General features: G+C 38.9%; 1 pseudogene; it reads right to left on the reverse strand.

The window, feature by feature from the left end:
* Positions 1 to 325: 325 nt before the first annotated feature.
* LOC132488418 (large ribosomal subunit protein eL32-like) lies at positions 326 to 1,189 on the reverse strand (annotated as a pseudogene).
* Positions 1,190 to 10,664: the final 9,475 nt, after the last annotated feature.

Consider the following 10,664-nt stretch of genomic DNA (forward strand, 5'->3'; position numbering starts at 1 on the left):
AAGTTAAATGGTCTTTAAGAAGAAACTCTCAATATTTGTCTGTACTCAAGATTATTTATGAGCACATTGTAAGTATAGTGCTAAGAAAAGTGACACATGTGTTTCCGAAAATGTGCAGGAAAGTTCAAAGGCATTCAAACTGCTTTGTTTCCAAAGCCCACTGATAGGCACTGTGGCTTCCAACTGCAGCATTTACAGAGCCCTTGACAAAACAGCTCTTGACCCCATGTGTGTCTGGCACACTGATGCTATAAAAGATTGTTGCTGAAGGTTTTTTGGTTTCGTTGTTGTTGTTGTTTTTTTCCTGCTGAGTTTTATGGTTTTATTAACACAAACAAAATGTGCACACGAGCTGCCTATTCATTTTCTTGCTGCGCAGCCTGGCGTTGGGACCAGTGACTCCCATGGCCTGCTGGGCTACCTTTCCACAATGACTTTGCAGTTCTCGGAGGAGACATTGAGAGCAATCTCAGCACAGTAAGATTTGTCGCACATCAGCAGCACTTCAGGCCCCTTGACCTTGTGGACCAGGAACCTGTGGAAGCCGCTGGGCAGCATGTGCTTTGTTTTCTTGTTGCTCCGGTAACCCAAGTCGGGCATCAAGATCTGGCCCTTGAATCTCCTATGCACCCTGCTGTTAATGGCTCTGGGTTTCCACCAGTTCTGCTTACTTTTGGCATATGGGTCTGACTGGTGCCGGATGAACTTCTTGGTCCTTTTTTTTTTTTGGATTATCTTGGGCTTCAAGAGAGCTCTGAGGGCGGCCACGATGCCGAGTAGGAGATGGCTGCCACCTCCTTAGGCAGCGCCGAGGAAGAGCGCTGCCGAAGTTTCTCTATTCTCTTTAAATAAACTATCGCAGTTACTTATTGCTGCATAACAAATCGCCCTAAAATACAGGGGCTTAAAGCAACAAACAAAACTTATTTTTGCTCATGAATCTGCAACCCCGGCAGTGCTCAGCAGGAACGGCTCCCCTCCGCCCGGCGAAGCTCCATCTGATTGGATACGCCTCTTTATCTCCAACACACGGTCGCTACAGTATAGCAGCTTCAATGTGGCCAGACTTTTCACAGGTGGACTTGAGGCTTCTCAGGCATCTGTCCCAGGAGACAGAGCCGGGGGGGAAGCTGTGTTGCCCTTCACGGATGGCCTTGCTTCAGAAGTCATGTAGCCTTACCTCTGCCATGTTCTGTTAATCAAGGGCGGCCATCCCAAGGCCAGCCCAGGTTGAAGGGGAGGGGAAAATAGACTCCAGCTCTTGCGTGGGAGTGAAAATGTTTTGCAAAATCACAGGGTATGGAAAATATTGCTCCTGTGATTTTTTTTTTTTTTTTTTTTTGCTGTACGCGGGCCTCTCACTGTTGTGGCCTCTCCCGTTGTGGAGCACAGGCTTCGGACACGCAGGCTCAGCAGCCATGGCTCACGGTCCCAGCCGCTCCGCGGCATGTGGGATCTTCCCAGACCGGGGCACGAACCTGTGTCCCCTGCATCGGCAGGCAGACTCTCAACCACTGCGCGACCAGGGAAGCCCGCTCCTGTGATTTTTGATGCAGTCTAGCATATGAACCCACGGGAAGACTGTGTTTTGGAATCTATACCGGGAATGAATGTGGTGTTAACCAGGAAAATGTTGGCTGAGTTCATGAAACTATGGATCTTGTTTCTCTTCTTTTCCATTGGCTTCCAGAAAACTCATTGGCAAATGTGTTGCCTTCCTCCAGCCAGATCCCTTGGCAAACTTCATATTCAATAACTTACCTTGTCTTCATTTTATTTTCCTACCATTAGTTTCCCTCTGCTCCAATTTTCTTCACTTTTAAAACACCCTGTTGTTGTATATGTGTTTTGCTAAGCTGTCTTAAAGCGAGAAATGAATTTTTAAAAACTCTAAGAAACCAAAGAACCCACACAATAGGAAATACATCCAGTAAATAAAAAGAGAGTAGCATGGACATATACACACTACCAAATGTAAAATACATAGTTAATCTCCAAAATTTATAAGCAGCTCATGCAGCTCAATAACAAAAAAACAAATAACCCAATCCAAAAATGGGCAGAAGACCTAAATAGACATTTCTCCACAGAAGATATACAGACTGCCAACAAACACATGAAAGGATGCTCAACATCTTTACTCATTAGAGAAATGCAAATCAAAACTACAATGAGATATCATCTCACACCAGTCAGAATGGCCATCATCAAAAAATCTACAAACAATAAATGCTGGAGAGGGTGTGGAAAAAAAGGAACACTCTTGCACTGCTGGTGGGAATGTGAATTGGTACAGCCACTATGGAGAACGGTATGGAGGTTCCTTAAAAAACTACAAATAGAACTACCATATGACCCAGCAATCCCACTACTGGGCATATACCCTGAGAAGACCATAATTCAAAAAGAAACATGTACCAAAATGTTCATAGCAGCCCTATTTACAATAGCCTGGAGATGGAAACAACCTAAGTGTCCATCATCGGATGAATGGATAAAGAAGATATGGCACATATATACAATGGAATATTACTCAGCCATAAAAAGAAATGAAATTGAGCTATTTGTAATGAGGTGGATGGACCTAGAGTCTGTCATACAGAGTGAAGTAAGTCAGAAAGAGAAAGACAAATACTGTATGCTAACACATATATATGGAATTTAAGAAAAAAAAATGTCATGAAGAACATAGGGGTAAGACAGGAATAAAGGCACAGACCTACTACAGAATGGACTTGAGGATATGTGGAGGGGGAAGGGTAAGCTGTGACAAAGTGAAAGAGCGGCATGGACATATATACACTACCAAACGTAAGGTAGATAGCGAGTGGGAAGCAGCCGCATAGCACAGGGAGATCAGCTCGGTTCTTTGTGACCGCCTGGAGGGGTGGGATAGGGAGGGTGGGAGGGAGACGCAAAAGGGAGGGGATATGGAAACATATGTATATGTATAACTGATTAAATTTGTTATAAAGCAAAAAATAAAAAAAATAGATAGTTAGTGGGAAGCAACTGCATAGTACAGGGAGATCAGTTCGGTGCTTTGTGACCACCTAGAGGGGTGGGATAGGGAGGGTGGGAGGGAGGGAGACTCAAGAGGGAAGAGATATGGAGATATGTGTATATGTATAGCTGATTCACTTTGTTATAAAGCAGAAACTAACACACCATTGTAAAGCAATTATACTCCAATAAAGATGTTAAAAAAAAAAGATAAAAATAAATTTAAAAAAAAGATACCAAGAGAGTATAAACCTCACTAATAAAGAAGCGCATATTAAAACAAGACACCATTTTTTTACTTATAATTTAATGTGGATCCTAAGCTCGAGGCTTAGTTCTTCACTGGTACTGTGAATTTTCAAAACTATTTTCTTTCCTTTAGTCAGGGATAGGGATTGGCATATGAATAATGAGATCAGTGCTTGTATATGTACCTGGGAGAACTGTAAACTTGCGCAGTTGTTCTCACAAAATAATTTGATGATATTTATTAAATGCCATAAACTCTGATCCAGTAAGATTTCTTCTGGGTTCTAGAATAAGGAAATAATCCAAATTCTGGGAAATCTGTATTACATATTAGGGTATATGCATTTCCCATATACACTGGAATGTCATCACAGCTTATCTTTTTTTTAAAAAAAAAAAAGCTGTGATCAAATATACATGCATAAAAATTTACCATTTTAACCAATTCTAGGCGCACAGTCAGTGGCATTAAGTACGTTTGCATTGTCAAGCAACCGTCACGGCTATCCATCTCCAGGACTTTTTCATCATTCTCAACATAAACTCTGTACCCGTTAAACAATAACTCCCCATTCCCCCCTCTCCTCAACTCCTGGTAACCACTATTCTATTTTCTGTCTCTAAATTTGACGAATCTAGGTACTTCACATAAGTGGAACCAGGCAATATTTGTCTTTCAGTGTCTGGCTTATTTTACTTAGCATAATATTTCAAGGTTCATTCATATTGTAGCATGCATCAGAATTTCATTCCTTTTTTAAGGCTGAATAATATTCATATATATATATATATATATATATATATATATATATATGACATTTTGTTAATCCATTTGTTCATTATTGGGCATTTTTACTGTTTCTATTTTTTGGCTATTGTGAATAGTGCTAGTGTACAAATATCTGTTTGAATCCCTGCTTTCAATTCTTTGGGGTATACACCTAGAAGTGAAATTGCTTCTATCTTATATCAATGAAAAATTAGAAGCAAACATCATATACAACAAATAAGGAAATTGCTAACTAAATTATGGCACATGTCCTTTATATCCTGTCTCCTTTTAAAATGAGGACACTAGAGGCCTCACAGGCCACCTTCCCAGGCCCCTGTTCTCCACGCCCCGCACTGTCTCCATCCACCACAGCATCTGTCCTGCCATGTTGATCGTTTCCCCTGCTAGAGGAAATGATCCTCTGTCAGGATAGGGATTTTGTCCTCCATCTCTGGCCTCAATTCTTTAATAGCTGGCACATAATATGAGCATGATAAGTGTTGATTAGGTAAAAGAGAGATTAGCAGGAAATAGCAGAGTCAAAAATCACCTCATAATAAATTTGATTCAGCTGTTTGTTGACTGACTGTGAAAGCCTTATCAAGGACATGAACCTAGACTCAAATCTGGGGAATACAAAGTGAAAATCTTATAAGTGATAGGAAAGTCTTTGGAGGAGTGTGACTATACCTAGTATGTCACGGCACTAAAGTTGGGTCCTTTATTTTAGTGTTTAATATACAGCGAGAGTGTAAGATTCTTGAAAGATCTGGAATCTTTCAGGAGGGCCAGATGAATCTTTCTTACAGGGAAGCATTCACACTTACACATTACTCTTCCCCTTTTATTCCAATGAATGTGCATACAAATATACACGCCTTCATTTTGAGATAATAAATATGTCCAATATTCTAAAATGCCAATGCTAATAAAGATTTAATAGCCATAATATATCTAACCCACTCCTAAGAGTTAAGAAATAAATTGGCTTTTAGTAACAGACATCAGTAATCCCAAGTCTTATTCAATCTAGATCTTCCCTCTTTTCATTTACTACTGCATCCTCTTGAGAGCTGAGTGAGACCTTTATTCACTGTCACCTCCTCTGAGAAGTCTTCCCTGATCCATCCCATCCTGGAGCATATCCATCACTCTCTCCCTCCTTCCATTGCTTTACTTACTCTTCCTGTCCTTGATTGCCACCAGACATGCCACCTGTTTGATCTTTCCTTTGTTTCTTTTCTGTCCCTCATTTAAGAAGGTACATTCCTTGAAGGCAAAAGCTTTTATCCACCCAGCACCTAAGCAATACTTAGAAAATAACAACAATTCAATAAAAATTTGTGAAACACATAAAGAAACGCTTAATTAAAAAGTCAGGACCTATAGAAGAGATCATAGGCAAAACATTCTCTGACATAAATAGCTGATTCACTTTGCTGTACAGTAGAAACTAACACAATATTGGAAAGCAACTATACTCCAATAAAAATTTAAACAACTGAAATGAGCTATCGAGCCATGAAAAGACATGGAAGAACCTTAAATGCATATTACTAAGGGAAATAATCCAATTTGAAAAGACTCCATACTGTATGATTCCATCTATATGACATCTGAAAAAGGCAAAACTATGGAGACAGTGAAAGAATCAGTGGTTGCCAGGGATGGAGGAGGGGGAGGACAGGTTAAATAGAGCACAGAGGATTTTAGGGCAGTGAAACTACTCTGCATTATACTCTAATGGTGGAAACATGTCATTATACATTTGTCCAAACCCATAGAATGTACAACACTAAGAGCTGATTCACTTTGTTATAAAGCAGAAACTAACACTCCATTGTAAAGCAATTATACTCCAATAAAGATGTTAAAAAAAAAAAAGTGAACCATAATGTGAACTATGGACTTTGGATGATTATGATGAGTCAATGAAGGTTCATCAATTGTCACAAATGTACAACTCTGGTGGGAGATGATGTGGGAGGCTAAGCATGTGCGCAGGCAGGAGAATATGGGAACTCTCTGTACCTTCCTTTTAACCTTGTTGTGAAACTAAAACTGCTCTAAAAATAGTGTCTTTAAAAAAACAAAACAAAACTCCATGGGCTTCCCTGGTGGTGCAGGGGTTGAGAGTCCACCTGCCAATGCAGGGGACACGGGTTCATACCCCGGTCCGGGAGGATCCCAAATGCCACGGAGCAGCTAGGCCCGTGAGTCATGGCCTCTGAAGCTGCATGTCCGGAGCCTGTGCTCCACAATGGGAGAGGCCACAACAGTGAGAGGCCCGCGTACCGCAAAAAAAAAAAAAAAAAAAATCTACAAATAACAAATGCTGGAGAGGGTGTGGAGGAAAGGGAAACCTCCCACACTGTTGGTGGGAATGTAAATTGGTACAGCCACTATAGAGAACAGTATGGAGGTTCCTCAGAAAACTAAAAAGAGAATTACCATATTATCCAGCAATCCCACTCCTGGGCATGTATCCAGACAAAAATTAATCCAAAAAGATACGTGCACCCCTAGGTTCATAGCAGCACTATTCACAATAGCCAAGACATGGAAACAACCTAAATGTCCATTGACAGATGAATGGATAAAGAAGATGTAGTATATATATACAATGGAATACTACTCAGCCATAAAAAAGAACGAAATAATGCCATTTGCAGCAACATGCAGAGATTATCATACTAAGTGATGTAAGTCAGAAAGACAAATACCATATAATATCACTTATATGTGGAATCTAAAATATGACACAAATGAACCTACCTATGAAACAGAAACAGACTCACAGGCATATGGAACAAACTTGTGGTTGCCAAGGGGGAGTGGGTTGGGGGAGGGATGGAGTGGTAGGTTGGGGTCAGCAGATGTAAGCTATTATATAGAGGATGGATAATAAACAAGGTCCTACTGTATAGCACAGAAAAATGTATTCAGTATCCTATGATAAACCATAATGGAAAAGAATATTTAAAAAAGAATGTATATGTATGTATAACTGAATCACTTTGCTGTAAAGCAGAATTTAGCACACTGTAAATCAACTATACTTCAATAAAAAAACTAAAATAAAATGAAATTTACCATTTTTTAGAATATTACTCAGCCATAAAAAGGAACGAAATTGGGTCATTTGTAGAGACATGGATGAATCCAGAGACTGTCATACAGAGTGAAGTAAGTCAGAAAGAGAAAAACAAATATCGTATATTAACATATATATGTGGAAACTAGAAAAATGGTACAGATGAACCGGTTTGCAGGGCAGAAATAGAGACACAGATGTAGAGAACAAACATATGGACACCAAGGGGGGAAAGTGGTGGGGTGGTGCCGGCGGTGGTGTGATGAATTGGGAAATTGGGATTGACATGTATACACTAATATGTATAAAACAGATAACTAATAAGAACATGCTGTATAAAAAATAAATACAATAAAGTTCCATAAAAATAAATTAAAAATGAATAAAAAAATAAAATTTACCATTTGAATTTTTTTAAAAAGCCAGGATCTAAATTACATATACAATACACACTTACACATACACACACACACACACAATGACTACATGTAAATACACACAAAATTAACAGTAACATCAAAACTGTAATATCGGTGATATTGTGACTGATTCTTTTCTGTATTCTAAGTATTCTAATGTAATTGCATTACTTTTTTTGAGCACTATCTGCCATGGTAGGGTGCTACCAAGGTGGGAGTTTACTACCAAGAATCCTCATGTTGGCACTTCAGTGAATTCATAGTTCTCCAGAATCTTTTTCTCAACTTTGCAAGCTCAACTAGTTGATTTTTTTCACAATCTGAAAGTAAGTAGATCGTTCTTCAATGGATGTACTCAAATTAACCTTGACTGCAAAAGACTAGTACATAAATCTAAATGCAAATTATGTCTTTAAAACAAGAAATTTAACTGCCAAAGGGACCTTGAGTTGTACCCTCTTAACTTAGTGACCATGGAATCAGATAAACAGTACTTGGCTTTAAGTTCTGACGTTTAATGGGATTGATTGCTCTATGTGGGGATTTTCCAGCTGTATCACTTCAAAAATGCTGTTCCTGTCCCCAGACAGATGAAGTCCACTGGCCAGGAGAACTTCTCTTGGGCAGAGCTGGGATGTAATGGCAAATCTCCCTCTGTAACTTTGCGGACTTCCATCACTGATCATCTACCTCCTTTTCTGATTGACATGTTTTTTCTTATAACATATTAACCAAATTTAACTCATAATAGCTTTTGGACATACTAATAGAGCCAGTTTTGTATTGTACTTCCTGCTTCTGGACCTGAGCAATATTTATATTTGAGTCCTGTTTTGCATATATTCTAAAGTCATTATTATGCTTTGATTTTAAAGATGACTCTCAGAGACCCAGGACATTATTTTGCTGCTGCCTGCATTAGAATAATAAAAATAATTTCTAAAGTCAGGATGGTAGATATCCCATATTAGGTAAGGTCCCTTTCTAACCATGTTTTTAAAAATATACATGCTTTAGAACCTGTAACAGAGCCCCAGTTTGAGTCTAAGGTGTGTTCACCTCGAATCTATTCTACTATCCTGATATTGCACAGGGACTAGTGGGACAGGCTCACCAGGAGTCTATTTAAATGATGATCAAGATTCTTCCCAGGAAAAAACTCATTCTAATAACAGAGTCAATGGCCCAACCTTGGAAGAGAGAAGTGAATGAGAGTATAGCAGGTGACTGTCGCTCAGACTGTCCTCCAGCCCACACCCACCACAGGTTGCACCAATAAGAGCCAAAATAATTCCTTCTCTGAAGCCTCCATGGGACCTTCAGACTATGAAACATCAGCCACACTAGAGACGGTGATGACGAGGTGTTGGTAGCAGCAGCTCTGTACACCTTGCCACCAGGGGTGGTGATCGATTCAATGACCTAGATTTCAAGGGCGCAGAGGTCAGTGCCCTCATTGCCAGAATCACCAAGCAACTAGAACACTGGAAGCTCTGGTGCCTTGGGTGGACACTGGTGACACGGCTGAGTAAGACATCTGCCATACCTGGAGTCATTATTGTAGCTAGCCAGGACAGGAGATGGTTTTGAAGTTTTTATGACACAGACATTTCCTAGAGATCTCTAGACCATTTTACCAAATTTGAGAGGGCTGAAATTTCTGCAGACCAAGTGAGAACAGATACATAGAAGTACTGCTTTGTAATTATTGTTTCTACCGTCCCAAGGTCTACCAAGGTAGGCATGGCCTAGGAAATAACATTTACACCTAAAAGTTAAGTTTCAGTTGGATACAATCCTTTCACTTATGGAAGATGATTCATTCTCAGATGACAGACCAGGTAGTCACTGTGATTCCCAGTAAAATCAAGCTACATCCAGCTTTAAAAAAAAAGGGTTATAAATTTGAAAAAATTATTTCTAAAATGCCAAAGAATAACAATGATGTCATAAACACCCATTTCCACCCGTCAAAATTAACATTAATATTTTGTCATATGTGCTCCAAATCTTAATCTTTTCAGAACTAAAGCATCACAGTCAAGGAAACTGTCCCCTACATTCCCTTCTCCACCCCCATTCCCATCCCTCACCTTCCACCCTATGAGAAAGTCATGCATGCAACTTTTAACTATACAACAAATAATATAGCACATTATTTATGAATATAAAAATATATGCACCCCAATGTTCATAGCAGCATTATTTACAATAGCCAAGATATGGAAGCACCCTAAGTGTCCATCAACAGACAAATAGATAAAGAAGGTATAGTATATATATACAATGGAATACTACTCAGCCATAGAAAAGACTGAAATTTTGCCATTTGCAACAACACAGATGAACTTGGAGGGTATTATGCCTGGTGAAATAAGTCAGACAAAGACAGACAAATACTGTACGATACCACTTACATGTGGAATCTAAAAATACAACAAACTAGTGAATATAACAAAAAAGAAGCAAACTCACAGATATAGAGAACAAACTAGTAGTTACCAGTGGGGGGTGGGAAGAAGAGGAGAGGGTCAAGATAAGTGTATGGGATTAAGAGGTACAAACTGCTATGTATAAAATAAATAAGCTGCAAGGATATATTGTACAGCCCAGGGATAGCCAATATTTTATAATAATTATAAATGGCATATAATCTTTAAAAATTGTGAATCACTATGTTGTACACCTGAAACTTATATAATGTTGTAAATAAACTATACCTCAATAATAAATAAATAAATAGTAAATTAAAATAAAAAGCAAAAGTATAAAGACAAGGAATAGCTGTATCAAGGTGAATTTTTAATATAAGAGATAGGAAGAGAATGTTTTACTCTTCTTATAAATACTGTAAATGTAGAGAACCTGATTACTTTTAAGGAAAAGTAATTAAGGATAGCCAAATACTTTATTGAAAAGTATAACATAGCCATAATCTCACTCTTCCTTTTCAGTTGAGTGTAAGAAAATGATAGGAAAATGTTGGAAACTGGGAACCAAAGATAAGATAGTGTTTGTTCCTTCCAGCAATTCTTCCTTTTTAGAAACTGAAGGAAGAGGTGACTAGGAGAGACCTACAAGTTGATCTCTGAGCAGTGAGTAGCTGCAGGCACCAGGATGCCAGCCA

Source organism: Mesoplodon densirostris, chromosome 1 (assembly GCF_025265405.1).
Source record: "Mesoplodon densirostris isolate mMesDen1 chromosome 1, mMesDen1 primary haplotype, whole genome shotgun sequence".
Lineage (NCBI taxonomy): Eukaryota > Metazoa > Chordata > Mammalia > Artiodactyla > Ziphiidae > Mesoplodon > Mesoplodon densirostris.